Source organism: Acomys minous, assembly GCF_964271855.1.
Source record: "Acomys minous genome assembly, chromosome: 4".
In the NCBI taxonomy this organism is placed as follows: Eukaryota; Metazoa; Chordata; class Mammalia; order Rodentia; family Muridae; genus Acomys; species Acomys minous.
In genome coordinates this window covers 104,753,002-104,775,810 of record NC_140486.1, presented here as the reverse complement: position 1 = coordinate 104,775,810, position 22,809 = coordinate 104,753,002, and the positions used below count along the sequence as shown (strand labels likewise).

At 39.7% G+C, this 22,809-nt stretch overlaps 1 long non-coding RNA gene and 1 pseudogene across 2 annotated transcripts in view; both read left to right on the top strand.

Moving 5' to 3' along the window:
• LOC311596433 overlaps positions 1–22,809 on the top strand; it is a 97,665-nt gene that overhangs the window by 49,363 nt on the left and 25,493 nt on the right. Inside the window, exon 3 of the long non-coding RNA XR_014778837.1 lies at positions 8,167–8,252. This is a non-coding gene — a long non-coding RNA (uncharacterized lncRNA). The remainder of the gene's footprint in view (positions 1–8,166; positions 8,253–22,809) is intronic.
• Positions 10,975–17,223, top strand: LOC311595769 (elongation factor 1-alpha 1-like; annotated as a pseudogene). The gene is made up of 4 exons: positions 10,975–11,051; positions 12,116–12,401; positions 12,946–13,018; positions 15,786–17,223. The product of its transcript is annotated as an elongation factor 1-alpha 1-like (transcript).

The window sequence follows — 22,809 nt, the reverse complement described above, 5'->3', positions numbered from 1 at the left end:
GAGGAGTAAACTGATTTCAAGATGCTTTCTCTGAAGCAGGGTGATGAGAATATAATAATAAAAAACATAGGACCCTGAGAAACACTGCCATAAAGGTGGGAAAGTGTGCACTCTGCGGCCAGTTACCTGGTCTCTTAGTAATGGCTTCATCACCTTTCATCTGTAAATCATCCAGAGTGGTTGACAAATTCTGTATCTCTTTCCTATCTGTATTGATAACATCCTTTTTGGGTGTGATTTTGAGAGTTAGATATTACAATATTTTTTTTTTAGTTCAGCAGATACCGATGGTTGTGAGGTGGAGCCAATTTGGGCCCCAATAAGACGGGGAGCAAATCTCTCATGTTAAATATTTTTATGCTATTTGAGGACATGTAAGTGACCAGGGGCTGCTCCGTGAATGTTCCCCCCTGATGTTACCGTGAATGGAGAAGGCCTTGGTCTCATCCAGTATCTCAAACCGCTTTTTCAGAATGGCTGTGGTTGGCATTTGTTATGCAATGTTTATGTGCCACCTGCAAAACTAAATATTTGCATGTGTTATTATCCCTTCTTGTCCTTGCAAAAGACCTGTGAGACAGCGACAACTCACACCACCCTTAAAGAGAAATGGCAGCAAGCGGCTTAGGCAAGTAATAAATAACAGAGTGATGACCTTTTAATGCACTGCCTCTCTGACGCCCGAGTTTGTGCACCAGAAGGGAAACAGGTGGTCACTGTTGAACACCGTTGAGTTACTCCCACCCTTTGTTGAGGAGTGTGGGATAAACTCCAACATAAATAACAGCAGCAGCAGCAACAACAACAACAACAAAAGCTGCAATATAAGCTTTTCGTTAGCCTCAGGGAGAGAACTCACGTTTTCATTTGCTAAACCAAAGAGCCTCGGTTTCTCTATCTATAAACTGGGCATAACATTTCTCACACAGAACTGTTGCAAGCCTCACACGGCTGACACAGCTTGTGTCAAGTGCTTGCCACAGCGCCCGGAACGTGACAGCGGCTGGCATCCTTAATGCTATGTGTCCTTGAGAGCTAGGAGTTTTCTTAGAGTAAGAGGGAACGGAGAGCTGGGATTAGCGAAGGAAGAGACAGGAATGCCAGGGTAGCTTGAAGAGAAGACTCTGAACCTCCCTTACACTCACGCCGTACAGATTTGTATTCTGTTCTAGGGTTATTCAAATTCACTTCCTTACTACGCCGGTTGCTGAAAGCTGTGTCCTTTTAAAACATATGGGCAAGTATCATATTGTGTGTGAAAATCAAAGAGGCACTTGTCTAAAAATATGTAACCTGGATTCTATTCCTGGCCTAGCTGCAGACTCCTGTTAACTTATTAATATGTGTATGTCTCAATTTTTTTATACATATTTATAGAATTAACTCTGTCTCTACTAGTTGGAGGGATTTTGATGAGGGTACAACATCCATATACTCCTGAGTTCTCTTAAAGGAAATAATGCGAATAAGTAAAACCGAGTTCATATTAGAATATTGCCTTGATCTAAAAAAATATTTAGTGATAGGAAATGGAGGGTCCTTTGTGGTTATAAAGAAGAAACAGCCCTCATTTGCTTAGTTAGAATATATGATCCTATGGGTAGTAATTTTAGTTCCTTATCTGCAATGTCTTATATTTAAATTAAAAATTATTGTAAAATATCTTCTTTAGCTTTGCCATTATGGCCCAATACAGGGACTGTCACAAGCCCAGTTACCATAATGTAAGGGCACAAATTGATTGCCATGTAAGATTATTAAATCAAGGTAAGTCATCTGAAATCTTACTTTTGGAATTATAAATATGATATAGATTTCTTTGAGTGATTTTACTACTATCTCTTTTGTTGGTAACCTTCTCAAATCTGGATGTGGAGCCCAGTGCCCTGAGCATGCCAGGTAAGCAGGCTGCCACTGAGCTACATTTACAGCGTCTATCTATCTATCTATCTATCTATCTATCTATCTATCTATCTATCATTATTATTATCCTTGATTCCTGTACAAATATGTCATAAGCAGGATATTCTAGTTACCTGTGGAGAATAAAATATAAACACATATCTACCATGTTTACACACGCCAGGGCTTTAATCTCTGTCCTCAGTTAAATTTAAACTGCTCTTGGGGGTGGGGTGGAGAACAGACTGAAAATGATCTCCAGGATATTATAAATATGGACCATACTCAGCTACCTTCCTTTGCCTTCGCAGAGGTTTAAAATCTGAGGGGAACGTTAGCGTTTCTCCGGCACTGGCAATCCCAGCTGTAGAGAGAACGTGTACTGATTTCCTAGAATTGCTGTTTGCCAAACTTTTGATTTTGCCTACACCTGTAATCTCTGTGAGTTCGAGGCCAACCTGGTCTACAAAGTGAGTCCAGGACAGCCAAGGCTACACAGAGAAACCCTGTGTCAGGGGTTGGGGTGGGGTGGCGGGATGAATAAAGCATACAGCACCATGCGGTACCTCCCTGTCTGCCTGTGTGGGAAGTACGGTTCCTCTTGTGTTTTTCCCCCTGAAACATTCAGTGCATTTTCCTTACTCCAAAGAAGCAGACTCTTGGCTCAGTATAACAAAAACTACTCCTAGGGTAGTCATTGTTTTTGATGACTTGAGAATTTCCAGGTTTGCTCTCATTATACCTCGTAAATGCAAATAATATAAGACTATCTTATCGTGTCACAATATTTTACATGTCATACCCACCTCAGAGGGCTGTTGTTGTGTAAACCATGGCCAAGAAAGGGCTGAGCATTTTGTAACCTGCAAGGTAACAAAAACATTGGGTCTCATTCAAATTACCTGTGTAGCCTAATGATTCTTGAGCTGTCGATCCTCAAAGGATGTTTTACTATGTGTGTTTGCTTCTACAACAGCCTTTGTAAGGTTAAAGAGCACAGTTCAACTCCACCAGAGGAAATTGCCTGAAGTCATTATATAAAAAAAGAGATTTTTAAAGTGTTTCCAAAAGTAATACATGACAACAGATGATCAAAACTATGGTTCTGGCTCTATCCTGGACTTTATGTGTCTGAGGTAATGTTTGTGAATATGCCCTTGTATATGTCCAGGTTTGTCCATAAAATGTGATCGCAATGCGTGCTTTAAGATACTGCTACACTGCATACGTAAGCTCACACAGCCCTGTGCTTGCTCCTGCTAATTTTTGCACACGGATATGAAGAGTATACTGCTTAACATACCCAGTTTTTTTCTTAATGTCAGGAGGAAACACACCTGTTTTCTGTGCCTTCACATCTTTGTGTCTCCCCAGGGGGTGACGCCTTTACTTGGGGGAATTTCTGGTTGGGGGAAGAGGGTCTGCGCTGCAGTGGCAGTCAAAGTGATTATTATCACGCTGGTAAGTTTCCACTTGTGGCTGCTGCGTGTAGGCTGTGAACGTATTTGAAGTCAGCGGGAGACCGTTAGAAACCTCCCCTCTGCTGAGGAGCCTTAGAAACCTCTGCTTCACCAAAGCACGCTCATAAGCTGCGGTCAGTTGCTTCTTTGTTCCTCCAGGGCTGGAGTGTTGTTTCAAACTGTCTTCTATCCCACAGAGCACACCCTCCTCCAAACTGAAAAGGAAAAAAAAAAAAAAAAAAGAAAGAAAGAAAGAAAAAGAAAAAAGAAAGAAAGAAAGAAAGAAAGAAAGAAAGAAAGAAAAAGACTAGTACAAACAATCGCCAAGAGTGTTTTTTTTTATTCTCCTCTCTTAATCTTGTTCTAATGGTATGAGATCTTGCCGGGAGCCATACACTGAATGATATAATATTCGTATAGTTAAAAACAACTAATATGAACTATCAAACCAAAGGCCGGGGTGATGCTAAAACCAGATTAATTGGCTTTTCTCATTCCCTCATAGAGAGAGCATTACAGTTTTTACAACTTGCTGATGGCTACAGGAGACATGTGCAGTGTTCTGTAGAAGATACAAAATACTTATTGGGAATATAATTGCATTTATTACAGACTAAGTTTGCATTGTTAGATTATCAGTAAAAGATTATCTTGTTTCAAATATAAACGGCCTCTGTTAGCGGACATTACCTTATCTTTAGCTGGCAGCGGACTTAGCAGGACTCTGACTCCTAATAATGTAAAAGATGCTGTCCTTGCTTGAGAATATTGATTTTTTTTTTTTATCAAATAGAACTTAAGTGGAAATTCCATCTGAAGTGGAAATTTAAAGAGGAATGCAAGTGAAGATTATGAAAGAAAAAGTAGCACTAAAACATTAACCCTTAACAACTTAAGGACTAATTTTACATTAAAACACTCTAGAAAATTCAAATTGCATGCAAAATACAATATTGAAAAATTAGCAAGCTGGTTGGCAATGGTGCATGCCTTTAATCTCAGCACTCGGGAGGCAGAGGTAGGCAGATCGCTGTGAGTTCGAGGCTGGCCTGGTCTACAAAGTTAGTCCAGGACAGCCAAGGCTACACAGAGAAACCCCTGTCTCAGAAAACAAACAAAACAAAACAAAAACAAAAAACAAAAAAAATTTAGTGTAATTATAGGTATTAATCATATCAAATAGCTAACAAAGAGACAAATGAAAACCACCAGCAATAAGTGTTAACACAATGGTAAATCACATCGGGGTACTTCTAGTAGACTGTTGACTTTATTTGTTCATTGTTTGTCTTCTTATTAACAAATTGTAATACTATAAATAGTAAACTTTGGAGATCTATTGAAATTAGAAAAAAAGTAACGATAATTCTGTTACTAGAATCACTAAATCTACAAACAGTCATTAGTTTGAAACACTGAATTGAAGCATATTCTTTTGATATATTGTTGACTGAAACTTCACTTTGATTGATTTTATCTTTGGCCTTTGTCACCAGAAGTATGGATTTCATTATTCACAATGACCATAAGGTCAATTATGAGGGCTCACAATTTCATGACTTCGTGGAAGTGATTTTGGGCTGAAGATGTTGTATTTAATTTTGACATCTTCAAGGCTTCTTTTAAGCTGTGAAAATACCTCACTCTTTGCTTTTTTATTATGTTGATACTTTTATAGATCATGGTTCAATTATTTTATAAGTTGCTACTGTAGTTGGGTTTTCAAATACATTTTCCCCTTTTGTATTGAATATTTTTACATATACATTTATATTATTACACATATCTACAATAAATTACCTATGGCAAGAAGAACCATGACAAAATCAGGAATTATATTAATATTACATTCTTAGTATTTTGGCTGTTTATATTTGGCAGCCTTGGAGAAAACATCTTTTCTATCTTGGTGTGGTCTGAAATTCTGATTGTACGTCAGCACCTATCATATCTTCTCACTATCAACTTAAAACATCTATCTAGACCTAAAAACATCTTAACCCCTAAACAACTAAGCTTAATTGTAAAACTAAGCTACCTGGTCTTCAACCTCATCAGAGACTTGAGAGGGATTAAATTTGATTACCTGAGTATACCGGAGTACAGGTTAGTAGCTTCCCAAATGAGAAAATGACAGAGACAATTTGCTACCCGAATAGTCACCCAAAACTCTCTACAACATTGGAGCATCATCTTCAGTCTTCTGGCCCAATATATCTGACACACATTTCTGTGACTACTTCATTAGAGATATATTTGTTTCAAAAGATGGGAGAAACTGAGCCTTATATAGTTAACTAATGGTTAGAATGAAGTGTTCGGCATTGAATAACAGCAGCCTAATGTCTGTTTCTTGTTAAAAACATTTAGAAGACAAATGTTTAGATGTCAGAAATACATTTTCACCATCTCATACAATTACCATTAAAACCTCATTGCACATTGCTCTAGAATATAAGTAGATGGTAAGATAATAGATGCTATTATTTACTAAATACTTATTATTTTTTATAAAATATTACTTATATTCTTTGAAGGAAATACAGAAATTGATATATAACTTTTAAAAATATTTAGCATAATCACAGTGTCTACTTCAATTAATTCATTTTAAGCAAAGAATTTTCAGCTGTTCTAGAAGATTTCAATTTCCCTTGTTTCTGTTTTTTAAGTTTTGGATCAATGCTGCCATTTAATTCAGCAACTGTAATTAATGTAAATTTCTTAATTAATTTCCAAATTCTGTTCAATAGTTACAAGGCAAAGGCAGTATCATGGCATAATACTTTGTTCAGTGTCGTACTTGTCCAATTTATGTAAAGCGTGGTGTTCAACCATTTTGTCACTATAAATCTGCATTCTCAGTTGAGTCCTGAAGTCTTCCAGAGGCCTATTTGTTCAGAATTCAACCAGAAGATCTATCAAGATGAATAGAAGTCTCAGGAATCCTTACCTATAAAACAGAGTGGAATTAAGAAAAAAACCATAAATGTTAATTAAACTGAATTTCTCGTTTGCACAGCTAATTGCTAGAGTAATTATAATTAAAATGGAAGGTACTCTTGCTAGTTGAATCTATTATGACTGTGATCATGTACTTCTGTCTTAAATCACTTAGTGGATACTTTTTCACTGAGTCAGTTCTTAGCATGAACCTTGGAAGACTCATGTGACTGGCTAGCTTACAGCACTTTGAGATTTCCCAAGAAGGGTCTTTACATGCTTAAAGATGTCCAGGCTTGACTCGTTCTAAATTTCTTTCCTTGAGCTTCTCTCACAGGTCCCTGAAGCAGTAGAGAATGAATTTGCTATACTAGTAACTCTGGCTTTAAAAAGACAGTGTTGTGTCCAATCATTCAATACTCCAAGACAACTAACTGGCATTACTCTGGTATTTCCCAGTCCTGTTGTGTCACTCAGCTCCAACTTTGTATTGCTAGGGGCATCCCAAGTAACTAAGAAACATGGTGGAGAACACGAATCTTTTCTGTCTGACATAGTGAGGTGCTTTAGAGATCTCTACTCCCATGGGAAGGAGGAATGCAAACTCCAGGGAAAGATAACACGTATTGTTTTTTTGGCTGGGGCAGTAAACATTTCATTGTCACATGGGAAGGATGCACTGTTCCCCCAACCATTTTCTCAAAGAAATTCCAGGGCCCAGATGGAATCATGTGAGCAGGTTACATAGTGGCAGCTAGGGCCCAGACAGCCCTGTCAGCTCTGTGTTTGTGCACTTAGGGTGAAAAGACATAAACACACACAATGCCTTGATGCCTTTTTTGCTTTCTTTCACTAATCTAATTTAACTAGTGAAGAAGCCTTCGGGTGAATTGCAGCTGCTCACCCATGCTGATTAGCACAGTCTTGTATTTTAGTAGTCTCCTCTTTAACAGGAAGGGAGCAGTGTCTCAATTAAACCTACAGAACGAGAGGTTCTGATACAGTTAAGATGAGCCCAGCATCTACAGAGGTATTTCTGAGTCTCCTTAACGAAGAAGTAATCCAGTTTGATGGATGCCTTTATTTTCTGTCTTAATCACAGCATGCAAGATTAACAACACGTGTTTTTTTTTTCAGTTAATTACGTAGAAGTTAGACACAAATGCAGGGGTTTACGTTAATTAATTGCTTTGAATTTCAATAAACTTAGGAGAGACTGCATGAAAGGCACCTGTTTGATTCTCACTAAATTAAGGAATGTTACAGTTACAGTTGTCTTCAGGTTTATGTCTTCTGTCATAGCTATAGACATGATATGTATATGTTTATATATGTAGATATAAAATAAACATATGCAGATATAAAATAAATATGTTTAAACATATAACATGTATCTATATATAAAACATATAACAGTAAGTCAGCTATTGGATGACTCAACATCCTGTTCTTAGCTGTAGTCGTTACCTGGTGGTTCAAAGACACAGTGAAAAACTTTTAGATTAATTGTACAGTAGTTATAATGAAACAAAGAAAGGCCTACATTGATCCACATTGTAAATTTCATTAGTGTCTATTCCATTCTGCTGGTGTGGGAACTATTTACGCATTTAAGACAAGATTGTTTTCTCAGTTCTCATTGATGCTAAAACTGATGCTGTTCAAAACTACAAAATATATGGTGACCAGCCAAGGGAGTGATTTTCTGGCTGGGACATTATTAATTCTCAAGATAATACTATATATAATGAAAAAAAAAGGTCTGTGACCAGCTTTTCCCTGGTTGTGTGATTATTTTCATTAGAGGAGGAAGGGTATGCTTCTATTTATTTTATTTTTAAAACTCTATTCCTTTTTCTAGAAGTACCTGGATCTGTGGAAGTAGGAGGAACCCACCCAACATGGTGTGGCAGTTCTGTGTTTGCGAGAAGATAGACAGGCCAGTAGGTAAGTAGTGAGACAAACAGACGGATAGGTAGACAGTGTGTACATAGAGAGATGAAGGATGTACAGATAGATAGACTGTGATGATGATAGATATTAGATAGATAGATAGATAGATAGATAGATAGATAGATAGACAGACAGACAGAGTACCTCAGCACCCATCGTCTATCAACTTTATTTCTCATTGAGGTGGAATTTCTGTACCTTCATAGAGCTTGAGCCCTAACTCCATTTTGAAACCACAGGGAAATTTTTGCACAGAGGAGTAACGGTTACAGGAATTTAATTTTGGGCAGGTTTCTCAAAGAATTGCCATCTACATTAACTCTAAGTCCTTTGTTCGATAAGGATAGATTAAACAAAGCAGAAGGAAACGTGTATGTAGAAGCTCTCAAACTTCCTAACACTACAGTAGACACATCAACCCTCTCCTGGTAGTAAACAGAGACAGCGCTTGATTATTTCAGGGTTAAGCTTACAGTAAAACCCTTATGAAAAAGAACCCCCAAAACACTTAAAAATACATCTATCTGATCACATTCTTCAGAAAGAAAGAAAAAAGAGGCTGGTAGTCAAGTGTGTCTGATGAAAGAGCAGTTACTTTCGGGCTTTTTCTTGAAACGGTGAACTCCAACACAGTTGTTACATGAACTTAATTTGTGTAGCCCAAATCTCTTTTCGACGCTGGCATTTGGCTTTGGGTAGGTGGCTTCATTACCCCTCTCCTAGTTACCCTTTGAACAAAAGCAGTTCCCTTGCTCAGCTTATGATTTTAGGGGATAAACATGTGACACCTGGGCCACTAGAGCTTGGGTACTGCCAAAGCTATCTTGGTCAGCCAAGAGTGACACAGAATTACAGACTTAGAATGTCAGATTCATTCACATTCAAGATCCACGAGCTGCAAGAAATTATACAAATGACTCTTTCTCTCAAGTGACTCTAAACTGTACGGTACAGTTTCCCTAAAACCAAGATGTCACGTGACAGAATACAATGATCCTTTTCATTCCTCAAATTATAAGGGATTATCCAGTGAAGAAGACAAGCATTTGCTTCTAATATAAATTAGGCTGATAAATGAAAGGACCGTTAGAAATACCCACTGCTCCTAAAGTTGCATACGCAAGGTGGGGTTCTTACACGGAGTGTACAAACAGGGACTTATTTGAAAGCTTATTTTAGAACAGTGTCAATGACAGTCAACTTAGTTTTGATTTTTAAAATAAATACATATTTAAAAGAAATGTAAGAAAGATTGCTACCTATTGCTTTGTTGTCAGCTCCAGTTTTGTAGAATCTGCTGTTATTTTTTAACCTTATAAATACTGAGCCTGAAAAAAAAATAAGTGACTGTTAGGCACTGGGACTTGGTTTTGAGGGAGCGTTGTTGAATATTCATTGTCTGCTCATTGTAGACATTTCTACTTAACTTGTAATGTGTATGTATTGACTGCACGTGTGTGTTCATGCATGTGCATGCATGTGGAAGTCAGAGGGCAAGTTCTTTCTCCTTGTGTGTCTCAGAGATTAATAAACCCAGGTCCTCAGAGTGATCAGCAAGTGGCTTAGCTAGCTGAGTCAGCTCCTTTCTACTTTAAAACATAAAAAAAAAAAAAAACCCTAACCAAACAAACAAATGTTTAAGGAAAAAATACTTTAGCTCACATATACTGTACAGAACATGAAGATAACTGTCACAACCCATAAAATATTTATAATTAGAGAAATCTTTGTTGAATGAACACTAGTGGTCCTTTACAAGTGTATTTGTTTATGTGTAATTGGAGAGATGGCTCAGTGGTGAGGACAGTGGTTTCTAACCTGTGGGTCCTCAATCTCTTGTGCGGGGTAGGGGGTGGGAGGTGGATGGGGTGGGGTCAGGGCTGGGGAGACTGAATGACTCTTTCACAGGTGATACCTAACACCTACGGAAACCACAGACACCCAAACTACAATTCATAACAGTGGCAGAGCTACAGTAATGAAGTAGGAATGAAAAGAATTTTATGGTTGGGGAGTCATTAGAGGGTCACAGCATTAGGAAGGTCTAGATCCCCTGGATTAAGAGGACCTGGGTTCAATTCCCAGAACCACTTGACTCACAAATGAGTGGAACTCCAGTTCCAAGGGATCTGTTGCCCTCTAGTGGCCTCACAGGCACAAGGCACACACATGGCACATAGAAGTTCATGAAGTCAAAATACACACACACACACACACACACACACACACACACACACACACACACCTATATACGATGAGTCATTTGTATGTCATGAGTGCTGAATGTAAATGAATCTGACAGTCTGACTTTTTAATATATGTGTATTTCTGTACATGTACAACCATATAGAATATATTTATTTATATGTGGTCTCTTAAGGGGATAGTGGAAATTTTATGTATTTTATTTTAGTGTGTTGCCACACTCTCTGTTTTAAGTAATGGCTATGAGAAAACAGTAGACTTTAATAATCGTTTGTCAGAACTTCAGAATTGTTTGTTCTTATAAGCACTTAAGGTAACACCTAGTGTTTGAGAGCATCTTCACTTATTTTAAAATAACACAATTATAGAGATGTGTCCTCTTTATTATGATGCTTTTGTGCCAGCGGGATTCAGCCTGTCTAGCCACAATCTGAAGACATGCTTTAATTAGCAAACCTGGGCCAGAAGGAGGCTCAGTAAGTGAAAGCATTTGACTTGAAAGCCTGAGGACATGAGTTCAGTCTCTCGGACCCACGTAAAGATAAAAGGAGAGAACAGAATCCACAAAGTTGTACCTGACCTCCACAGGTATGGCAGTCTTCACACCCCCTATACATTAGAGAATAGTACTTTTTAAAATTAAAATAAAATATCATCATTACTATTAGATTTAAGAAACATTATTTATTGGCCTCTCCTTTTTTTTTTTTTTTTTTTTTTTTTTTTTTTTTTTTTTTTTTTTTAGTATAGGAGGAAAAAAAAAAGAAACCTTAGTTGAAATTAATGACACAAATAATCATACTTCCTCATCCCCCTTATTTGTTTGGTGTCATTTTCTAAGTAGTCATGGTAACCTTCTCAAAAAACTTAAGCAAGAACAGTAAACTTGAGCTTGTGAGGGGCCAGACACCTAAGAAGTTTCTGGAGTTGCTGAAACAACATGGGATTTGAGATGAGGTTACCTGCGTCTGCTTCGTGACATCTGCGTTAGCAAACGCTGTCCTGGATGCCAAAGAGCTTAAGCGGAAAGGCTAAGCTGCGAGAAGTCCAGGGCAGGTTGCCCCAGGGTTCTCTTTGCAAGAGCAGCTGCAAGGGATGCGGTCGGTTCTAGACCTTACTTGGAAACTGTAATTCTCCGGCAGCAAGAGCTCAAGCTTTACCACGCTATCAAGTTGGTTAAAAGTTACTGAATGAACGAAATCAGGTAGAGATTTTTAATAACCAGGAATCAGAAATGACCATAATCAGAGATGTGGCTCTGACTGTGCTGAGGCAGGTCAGATGTCCCAGGCTGTACCACTGAGGCAGGTCAGATGTCCCTTCGCACATTATCTGAGGCACAATGGCTTTTGCTCTTACAAAATACAGGCATGCACAGTAAACAGGATGGACGGAGGACAGAGAATGATTTGAGGAAGTAAATTAATTCACATAAACCTTGGGTGGCCAGACTGAGGTGACTTCTTCCTTCCTGTGTATGTCTCCTGATTTAAAGGGCAACCTCTGGGAAGAGACACTATCAATGCACACAACAGAGAGGGCTACGCTGAACGACTTCTGAAAAACAAATGATTCCAGGGTGATAACGAGTAGGCTTTCTATCTTATATTTTCTCTTTTCACCTGCTGCTTTTGTGATTGTATTCTATAAAGAAAAGACTTTATGGGACATGGTGACTACGACACCTTCAGTTTTGTGCTCAGGAAGCAGGAAGCATGCACAGTTGAGGCTAGACTGGAAGATATGGCCAGTCTGAGATACGCAGTAATACCCTATTCAAGAGCAGGAGGGGAGTGGGGAAGAAGTAAGAAAACTTTGTATTGGAAAAAGAAATGCATCATGTTCATCTTGCGGTTTTTGCCCCCACCTGACCTTTATAGTCACAGTGTGGTCAGTTTGTCGCCCTCAGTCTGCCATACTGAGCCCTTGACATTTCAGGTACTGCCGGCTTAAATACTTCAGTATTTCCTCTTTCTTAAATTAAAATTTTATCCATGCAATATATTTTGATCATGTTCTTTTCCCATCCTCTAGCTCCTCCTAGATCTTTCCTGCTTGCCTACCCCAACTTCCTGTTTGTTTTCTCTCCCCCCCCCCCCAAAACAAAAGCCCAACTACATGGTGTGTGTGGGGGTGGGGTGTGAGCTGCTTTCAGGTGTGGAGCCTGCTTTGGATTGCGGTTGATGTACCTGGAGACACTTTTTTTTGGAGAGAACTGTTTTTCCCTGTCCCTGCAGGCCAGCAGGCCAGCAGGCCAGCAGTTACACATCGCATTGTATTGGCTTCTTGGCAGAGCTCTGTCTATACTCTCCCCCTTTTCAAAGCTGGGGTTTTGTCTAACTTGAACCTGTGAGGGACTTGTGCATGTTGCCCCAGTGTCTGTGAGTTCAAATGTGCCCAGTCCTGATGCATCTAGAAGACGCACTTTTGTTAGAGTCATGCACTTTGGGCTCTTAAAATACTTGTCTTCCCCTCTGCATAGATCCCCAAGCCTAAGACATCCAATTTAGGACTGAGTGCTCGCAAGTCTCCCAGTCTTTGCACATTGTCCAGTTGTGGGTCTGATCTTTCCTACGAGTGTTGAAGAAGGCACTGATCTTTGGGTGTAGACATATGTCATTAGGAGTCATTTTATTGATAGGTTTCTTTAGCATAAAAATGGTGGTAGGGAAGGATAGCAGGCTACCAAGAAGAGACTTGATACCCTATGAGCATATAAAGGGGGAGGAAGCCCCCCTCAGTCACAGTCATAGGGGAGGGGAGTAAGGGGAAAATGGGAGGGAGGGAAGAATGGGAGGAGACAAGGGATGGGATAACCATTGAGATGTAACAAGAATAAATTAATAAAAATATTATTTTGAAAAAAAAGATGGTGGTAGGTTTTCTCCTAAGTCTGAGATCTGTCTAGTTTCAGATTCTTGGCCATTTTAGCAGTGCCAAACATAGGTTTCATCTCATGGAGTAGGCTTTAAATCCTGGACATATACCCAAATGACTTTATATCTTACCACAAAGGTACTTGCTCATCCATGTTCATTGGTGTTATATTCATAATAGCCAGAAATTAGAAACAGGCTTGATGTCCATTAACTGAAAAGTGGGTAATAAGAACATGGTCTGTTTATACAACAAACTATTATTTAGCTGCTAAAAATGAAATTTACAGGTAAATGAGAAGAGCTAGAAACAAGCATCCTGAGTCAGGTAACCCAGACCCCAATATACAAATATTGCATATTTTCTTTTGTATGTGGATATTAGTTTTTAGGCTTTCCATACGTGTGCTACAATCTTAATAACCACAGAACTTGGGTACCTAGTAAAAGTACAGGAGGTAGAGAAGATCTCCCAAGGAACTGTAAGCCCTCCAGCAGTTTTGAAGGCGATCTTAGTGGAATCTATAACAATGAGGGAGACAGAATCCCAACTGGACCAATCTCTTATCACCAACAAAGCTTCTAGAACCTGGACTGGGTTAAATTCAAGTGAGTTGTTGGCCAAGGAGTTCCCGGGGAAATTTCCAAATAACCCAGGCTGCTGCCAAAATAATAGATTGCTCTCTGCAAACTGAAAGCAAGGCTCCATTGCTGAAGACAGCACCTACCCAACTCATTGAACAAGGAGAGGGTAAGCTGGTACCTACACAGAACCTTCACCTCTGCATTCCAGTGTTTTTAGTTTGGGAATGTAATCTTCAGGATACCAAAAAGCAAACAAAGAAAAACAAAAACAAAAACATAAACACCAACCCAACCATAAAACCTTTGATTTACAATCTGTCTTGTCTATAAAATATGCTAGGTTAGTGGCGGAACAAAGCTTGTGGAGCAACCAACTACTCTGTGCCTAATTTGACTTATGACACACTCCACAAGATGCAACCCATATCCAATATTGTCTGGGTAGCCAAGAACCAGAAACTAGATAGGTGAGAGAGATACGGTAAAACTAAATACTACTGGTTTAGGAAAAAAAGTGTCAATAAAACGACTCCTAATGATGTTATGCCTTAATGATCAGTGCCTTATCCAGTTGTCATCAGGAAAGCTTCCTCTGCAGCGGATGGGGACAAATACAGAGAACCACAGCCAGATATTACGGAGAGAGAAAGAGAGAGAGAGAGAGAGAGAGAGAGAGAGAGAGAGAGAGAGAGAGAGAGGGAAATATACAGCTCCAAAAGGGATGTCTCCACCAAATTCTTCCTCTAAGAACTCTGGGAACCTTGTGGAAGAAAGCTCATATGAACTTACAGAGACTGAAGCAGCAAGCGTAGACCCTGCCCATGTCTGCACCAGGTCCTCTGTATTTATATTATAGCTTTAAGTTAGTATTTCATGAGTATTTTCAGTTTGGTATTATTTTATTAGTGTGTGAATGAGTGGGTCTCTGATGCTCGTGGCTTCCCTTGGGGACACTTTCCTTTTGTTGGTTGGCTTTCTCCAAGTTCAATGTGATGGGTTTCGTTTTATCTTATTCTATCTTATTTTGCTATGCTCAGCTGTTATCTCTTAGAAGCCTGTTCTTTCCTAATGAGAGACAGAGAGGGCATGAATCTGGTTGGGAAGGGTAGTATGGAGCACCTGGGAAGAGTAGAGGGAGGAGAAATGTAATCAGGATATATTGTCTAAGGAAAAGAATCTATTTTTAACAAAAAGGGGGAAAATAAAAAAATCACACAAAAACTTAGTGTAGAGGCTTCCTAAAATATATACACACTTATGGCAAGAATTTAAGTGGAATCACAATTTAATGGGGGAGACAATACCCAACCCAGACATTTTATATCACCTAGTAAAACCTCCTGTGCCCAGAATGGGTTACATCTTCTTCAGTCATTGGCAGTAAGAGGTCCCATGAGCCCCTCCAAAGTAGTCCGGGCAACACATTGCTAAGGCTGTAGGTTGTTCTCCACAACCTGATGGTAAGGTCCTGTAGCTGAGGCCAACGCTTACTTGTGTTATTCAACATGGAGACCTCAAGCTGGTGCTCAGCTGGACTTCACCCATGCTGATGTGCATTCATGATTCTTGAACCCTACCAGCAAAGAAAAGTAATCATCAATCTCACCCAGCTACAGATCCTGTAACCTACAACAGTGACCTGCTTGCAAGATATACCGGTGCAATAGTGATACAAATGTTATGAGAGTAAGCAACCCTCCCACCTTTTTTTTTTAAATTCCTTGCTCTCACATGCTAGGTCCTGGGTGGATTCTGAACAACCTACAAAACTAAGTTAGACTTTTTCGCAGTGGGTTTGCCATCAGAACACAGGTGTTGTGAAAACTACCTCTAACTCAAAGCCAAAATGGGAAAGGATAAGACATCAGCATCATAGTCATTGGCCACGTAGACTCTGGCAAGTCTACCACAACTGGCCACCTGATCTACAAATGTGGCGGAACCAACAAGTGAGCCATCAAAAAGTTTGAGAAGGAGACAGATGAGATGGGAAAAGTCTCCTTCAAGTATGCCTGGGTCTTAGACAAACTGAAGGCTGAGTGCGAGCATGGTAATCACTATTGACATATCCCTGTGGAAATTTGAGACCAGAAAATACTATATGACTATCATTGATGCCCCTAGGACACAGGGACTTCATCAAAAACATGGTTACAGGCACATCTCAGGTTGACTGTGCTGTCCTGATTGTCGCTGCTGGTGCTGGTGAATTTGAAACTGGTATCTCCAAGAATGGGCAGACCTATGAGCATGCCTTTCTGTCTTACCCCCTGTGTGTGAATTAGCTGATTGTTGGTGTCAACAAAATGGATTCCACTGAGCCACCCTACAGCCAGAAGAGATACAAGGAAACCATTAAGGAAGTCAGCACCGACATCAAGAAAACTGGCTATCACCCTGACACAGTAGCATTTGTGCCAATTTCTGGTTGGAATGGTGACAACATGCTAGAGCCAAGTGCCAGTATGCCTTGGTTCAAGACATGGTAAGTCACCCACAAAGATGGGAGCGCCAGAGGCACCACATTGCTGGAAGCTTTGCGTTGGATCCTGCCACCAGCTCATCCAACTGACAAGCCCCTCTGACTGGCCCTCCAGGATGTCTATAAAATTGGTGGTATCGGCACTGTCCCTGTGGGCCAAGTAGAGACTGGTGTTCTCAAACCTGGCATTGTGGTTACCTTTGCTCCAGTCAATGTCACAACAGAAGTCGAGTCTGTTGAAATGCACCATGAAGCACCAAGTGAAGCTCTTCCTGGTGACAATGAGGCCTTCAATATAAGGAACGTATCCTTCAAAGATGTTAGACATGGCAACATTGCTGGTAACAGCAAAAGTGACCCACCAATGGAAGCAGCTGGCTTCACTGCTAAGGTGATTATCCTGAACCATCCATGCCAAATTAGTGCTGACTATGCTCATGTACTGGATTGCCACATCACTCACACAGTGTGCAAGAAGCTGGAAACTGGCCCTAAATTCTTGAAGTCTGGTGATGCAGCCGTTGTTGGTATGGTCCCTAGCAAGCCCATGTGTGTTGAGAGCCTCTCTGACTATCCTCCACGGGGTTGTTTTGTTGTTCGTGAAAGGAGGCAGGTAGTCGCTGTGGGTGTCATCAAGGCTGTGGACAAGAAGGCTGCTGGAGCTGGTAAAGTCACCAAGTCTGCCCAGAAAGCTCAAAAGGCTAAGTGGATATTATCACTAACACTTGCCACCCTGGTCTAAATCAGTGATAGAAGAACAGACTCTGAACTGTTTCTCAATTGGTCATTTAAGTCTAATAGTAAAAAATTGGCTACTGAGAACAATACATAGTAAAACTTTCTGAAGGAAAGGAGAATGTTTTGTGGACCATTTTTTTAGGTGTGTGTGTGTGTGTGTGTGTGTGTGTGTGTGTGTGTGTGTGTGGCAGTTTTATGTTATTAGTTTTCAAAACCAGTACTTTTTAATGGAAACAGTTTGACCAAAAATCTATCACAGAATTTTGAGACCCATTTAAAACAAGTTTAACGGGAGAGAGAGAGAAAAACAGGCCACAAAACTAAGTCAGACTGGCAAAGGAAAATAGGAGTTGGGTAGTAGATGGAGACCACACAGATAAAACAATCTCAAGCTCAAGAGAGTTTTGCTGAGACGAGCTACCCGAAATTTGAGGCAATCAGGAAGGCAAAGTGAAAAAGTTATCTTAGGTACATGGTGTTTAGAAGAAAGTTGCGAGTGTTAACAGGGAGTTGGGGGATAAGTCAGCTCTGCAGTTCTAGAACAGCCAGCATCCTGGATGAGTACTGCGGCCCAGGCTCGGGCCCGACAGAGATGGCTACACCTCACAACTGAACTAGGTGAAGTTCAAAGTAAGACTTTATTCTGAGCTTATCGATCACCAAATACACGTGCTAGAATCAAATACTATAAGTCAAAACCTTGTTGACTATTGAAAAGGATAACTAATTAGGGATGGGGCAAAGTTGGAACTTAAGTTTTCAGTTCTCAGTCTAAGACCTTTGATACCATGATCCGAATGAATCAAACATGCAGATCATCAGGTTTAATACTGATTTTTGACAAGTTCATCTGTTACTAATATTTCATAACTATCAACATAATTAATAATTAGAGTCATATTATTGAGGAAATATTGTGAAACAATTTAGTCACATATGTATGCATGCATTTGTCCTTGGAAATACTGAGAATTAACTGATTTTCTGATTGCTACCTACATATCTCTATGGGCTTTTTAATCTATATAGATTAGGAAATTCAGACCTGGAAAATTCCATTTTAAGCAAATTATTTAATAACAAGTATTTCTATGTATAAACTACACAGATAATATTTCTTTTCAAAACTTGTCATTAAAAATGCTAAAGATTTTTTTTGGTCATCTTTTAAATGTTGTTATTAATCATTCTAATTATGAAATTCTCTGAGTCAATAGTTTACATAAAATAAATTTGTGTTTTATTAGAAAATTTGACCATTAATTGAAAGGCATTGATCTTCTTTCTGGCAATAATTGCATCTGTAATAGCTCTATTATTACTTTATAACCTTTAATGTGAGCATTGACTTCTTTTTCCACACATGAAATAATTTTATTCTTGGAATTATTCTACCCCAATCTTGCAGAACTCTTACAAAACGAACCAATTTTAAATTGAGGAAAGCATAACAATGAGGAGGATATTAGGGCTCCACAAACTTTCTCAGAAAATGCAGTTGATCAAGTGCAATATTGCAGTGTGCCTGCACTAGGTAGCTCTAGGTTTTTGTTTGTTTTCAGGCTGATAGGATCAAAAGAAACAAACAAAAAAACACAGAACATACAAGTGGTTGAACTTTTGGACATTCGTTGTCTCATGACATCGGTGCTACAATTTCATTTTAGTGGGCATTCTTCCACGGAAGAATGAAAGTGGGCATTCTGAGAAGGCGTCTGAAGTGCCTACAGAAATGACAGGTGTTGGGAATTAGTATATAACAAAATGATGCCAATTTAACACATCCACTATCAGGAAGAGAAGGGGGCCAGGAAACAATCCTGATGAAATACCTACCACTGAGAGTGGAGCCAGGTAACTCACAGGAGAAGAAGCATATATTTTTAGTTTCAACAACCCAAGCAAGCAAGAAAGGGGAAAAGTGAAGGGCATGCCCTGTGATTGGGAAACTATTTGAAGATGTACAGAAAAAGGTAAATGTGAGGTGATGCCCATATTCAAGGAAATGTATATGCTATTGTGGTTCACAGAATATCTCTGCAGCTGTCAGCATCAGCACCAACAGTAAGCAGAAACAGATCCCAAGGCTATAGGCTAGAAAAACACCAGCTCTGCGTTTTTAACATTGTTCTTTAGGAGGATTGCAAGCACACTGACACATGAGATTAAAATTTGGGAAACATGTTTTTGACATTAACAAGATTAAAAATTTGAGAGAATTTTCTCTCAAGTTTAAACTTTACATTTCAGAAATGGAAACATGTTTGAAATCCGATCTAAAATTGATTTCATTCCTTGATTTTTTTCTTTCACAAGATATATGATTAGGAAGTTATTTATGGATGACTAGTAAGCACCCAGTTACCTGTGAAGTGTTTGTGCTATAATATTAATGTATAAAACATTTTGAATGGATTGAATCGCTTTGGGGGAGATTACTTCCAGGGTCCAGAGGGGCCTGCTGAGACTTGCATGGAGAGAACCTAAGCCCCTACACAGATATAGCAAATGAGCAGCTCAGGCTTCATGTGGGTCCCCTAGAAAGGGGAACAGAGGTGAGGGGGTGGGGCTCTCTCTGATATGGGCTCTCTTGCCAGCTTTACAATTTCTCCCTCTGGTAGAACTACTTTGCTAGGCCACAGGGGAGGAGGACACATTCAGTCCTGATGTGACTTGATGACCTGGTGTGGATGGCGGGGGGGGGGGGGGGGGCAGCGGGGGGGGGGGAGCGGCGGGGGGGGCGGGGCGGGGGCTGCGCTCCTCTATTCTGAGGAATAAGGGAGGGGGGATGGCGGATAGGGAGGGAGTGTGGGACAGCGAGGTGAGGAGGGATGGTGCTGTGACCAGGATGTAAAGTGAAAAAATAAATAATATTAAAAATAAAATGAGTTGCATCTTTAGTTTCAAATGATACTGTGCATTGTCCTTTAAAAGTTATTCTTTCTTGAGCTAGGCACTAGCTCTAAAACTGTGTCCAGTTTGGGTAAATGAGTTGAAGTAGGCGATCATATATTCGATTTTACACGTATAATAATTTCAAGTATAGTTTCTCAAGCCAATAAACTTGAGTACCTAAAAACATTGTAATAAAAGTTTCAATTACATAACAAAACAAGGCCAGTTTAATGCATCCTATACAGGTAAGGGTCTTAGAGACTTTAGCTACATCTCTAAGGGGCCAGAATTATGGAAATGTTTTGGGTAGTGTCTCTGATGTGGCTTAGAAATAGTTCAAAATAGTCTTTAGAGTTCATTTATCACGGCCATTCCTGTCCACCATGCATAGTACATTACAGCACCATAAACTTCCCATTTAAATGAGTTTTATTTTATGTTACTCATTGCCCAAATTAACACCTGTTACCCTGTAGTCGTTCGTTGCTGCAGATGCTCTGCAACACTTCCCTAAGAACGCAAATCCACCACTGACAGCAAAGTGACGTCATACCCATGGATGCTTAAAACAAGCCATTAGCTTAGAAAGCAACTTCTAAAGTGATTATTGACCGAGAGAATATTTCTTGAGAACGTACGCTGTCCTCAGATATTTGCTTTTGAGCAGTTTTCATTTGGCGGCACGATTGGTGACCCAACCCTACAGGCCCATGGGTTCAAGGCCAGGTTTAGTTACATAGCAAATTTGAAGTCAGTCTGGACTACATGAAATCCCACCTCAAGAATACAAGAAGGAAAGTATTAAAAAAATAATCAAAGTTTTATATTCGCCAGGGCTCAAGCAATTCTTACATACTTGCTAAGATACTTATTTTGTTGTCTTGAAAATATGTCGAGTCGCCGAAGGAAGTAGAAAAGCTAAAATTCCAGTTGTGCAATTTCCTCCTCTAATCCAAGATGGAAACTCAAGGCGCAGGTAGAAATAAGATAAAATCGACCACTATAAAAATGATAGACGGTTCTAGGTCAAGTTGGTTATGGGAAACAAAGTCACTCTCATGTTTCATCAACGATCAAGACTCGTTGCCAAGGGTTTTCATTGCACGTGGGGCATGGAGCACTTTATAAATCACGGCCTCCGCTGACATTCAATTACACTCAGTCTTATTAATATGGACTGTGGAGTGCTTTTAGGTGTCTGCTCGGCATAAAACTAGTCCTTTCATTAGCAACGCTTCTCTTTCACACGTGAAAAGTTTCCACACAAGTCTTTGAAACATCTAAAGTACAAGTGCTGATTATAATAAAATGTTTGAAACTGTAGAGTGATTATCCCAGAACCTTAAAAATAAACACCTGTCCATATACTCAGGAGCTGATTAAAGGCGGGTAAAATGTGAAGACAGACTTTTGTTTCCCCCAATCCCTCCAACCCCTAATATATATATATATATATATATATATATTATGAGCCAATCGAGAGCATTTGCAGAATGGTTTTGAAGCTTGCAGGAGGTGGAATGCCTGTCCTCAGTTTTGTAATTCCAACGTCACTGTCTCATCAGAACTAAATCCCTTTCAACGATAGGAGTCAACACGTTGTGACTCTCAGACTGCCTTCTAATCACATCTTTCTTTCCACTACAGACATTATTTTCCAGCTGAAGAATTCTTGTGTGTGGCTTTTTTTTTTTTGTTTTGTTTTTACAATTTATTTTTTATTTTTATTTTTTAATTTATTCTTGTTACATCTCAATGGTTATCCCCTCCCTTGTATCCTCCCATTCTTCCCTCCCTCCCATTTTCCCCTTACTCCCCTCCCCTATGACTGTTCCTGAGGGGGATTACCTCCCCCTCTATATGTTCATAGGGTATCAAGTCTCCTCTTGGTAACCTGCTGTCCTTCCTCTGAGTGCCATCAGGTCTCCCCCTCCAGGGGACATGGTCAAAGGTGAGGCACCAGAGTATGTGAGAAAGTAATATCCCACTCTCCACTCTACTGTGGAGAGTGTTCCGTCCATTGGCTAGATCTGGGTAGGGGTTTAAGGTTTACCGCCTGTATTGTCCTTGGCTGGTGCCTTAGTTTGAGCGGGACCCCTGGGCCCAAATCTGCCTATCATAATGTTCTACTTGTAGGCTTCTAGGACCCTCTGGGTCCTTTTACTTTGCCTTTCTCCCATGATTCTCTCATCTAGAGTCCCACTAGAATGTCCTCTCCTTTGTCTCAGTTTCCTGGTAAGTGAAGGCTTTCGTGGGACATGCCCCTTGGGCTAATATGCAGATATAAGTGAGTATATACCATTTGAGTCTTTCTGCTTCTGGGTTAACTCACTCATTATGATCATTTCTAGCTCAATCCATTTATCCACAAATTTCGGGAAGTCCTTGTTTTTAATAGCTGAATAGTATTCCATAGTGTATATGTACCACAGTTTCTTTATCCATTCTTCTATTGAGGGACACTTCGGCTGTTAGAGTCTTGAAATGCAAGTTACAGACTTCCCAGTGTCCAAGCATGTACTCTGGGGCCATGTTTAAATCCCTGTGTATACTTGCGAGAGAAATTTTAATATTTAATATTTAGTCAGACTTGAGAGCTCCTTGTGGACCCTGGTTACTGGGAGATAAAAATCCTCTGTATAATTTTGCAAACAACAGAAGAGAGAGAGAGAGAGAGAGAGAGAGAGAGAGAGAGAGAGAGAGAGAGAGAGAGAGGAGAGAGAGAGAGAGTATGTGTGGTAGATGTGCTCAGGACTACCATAGATTTTGT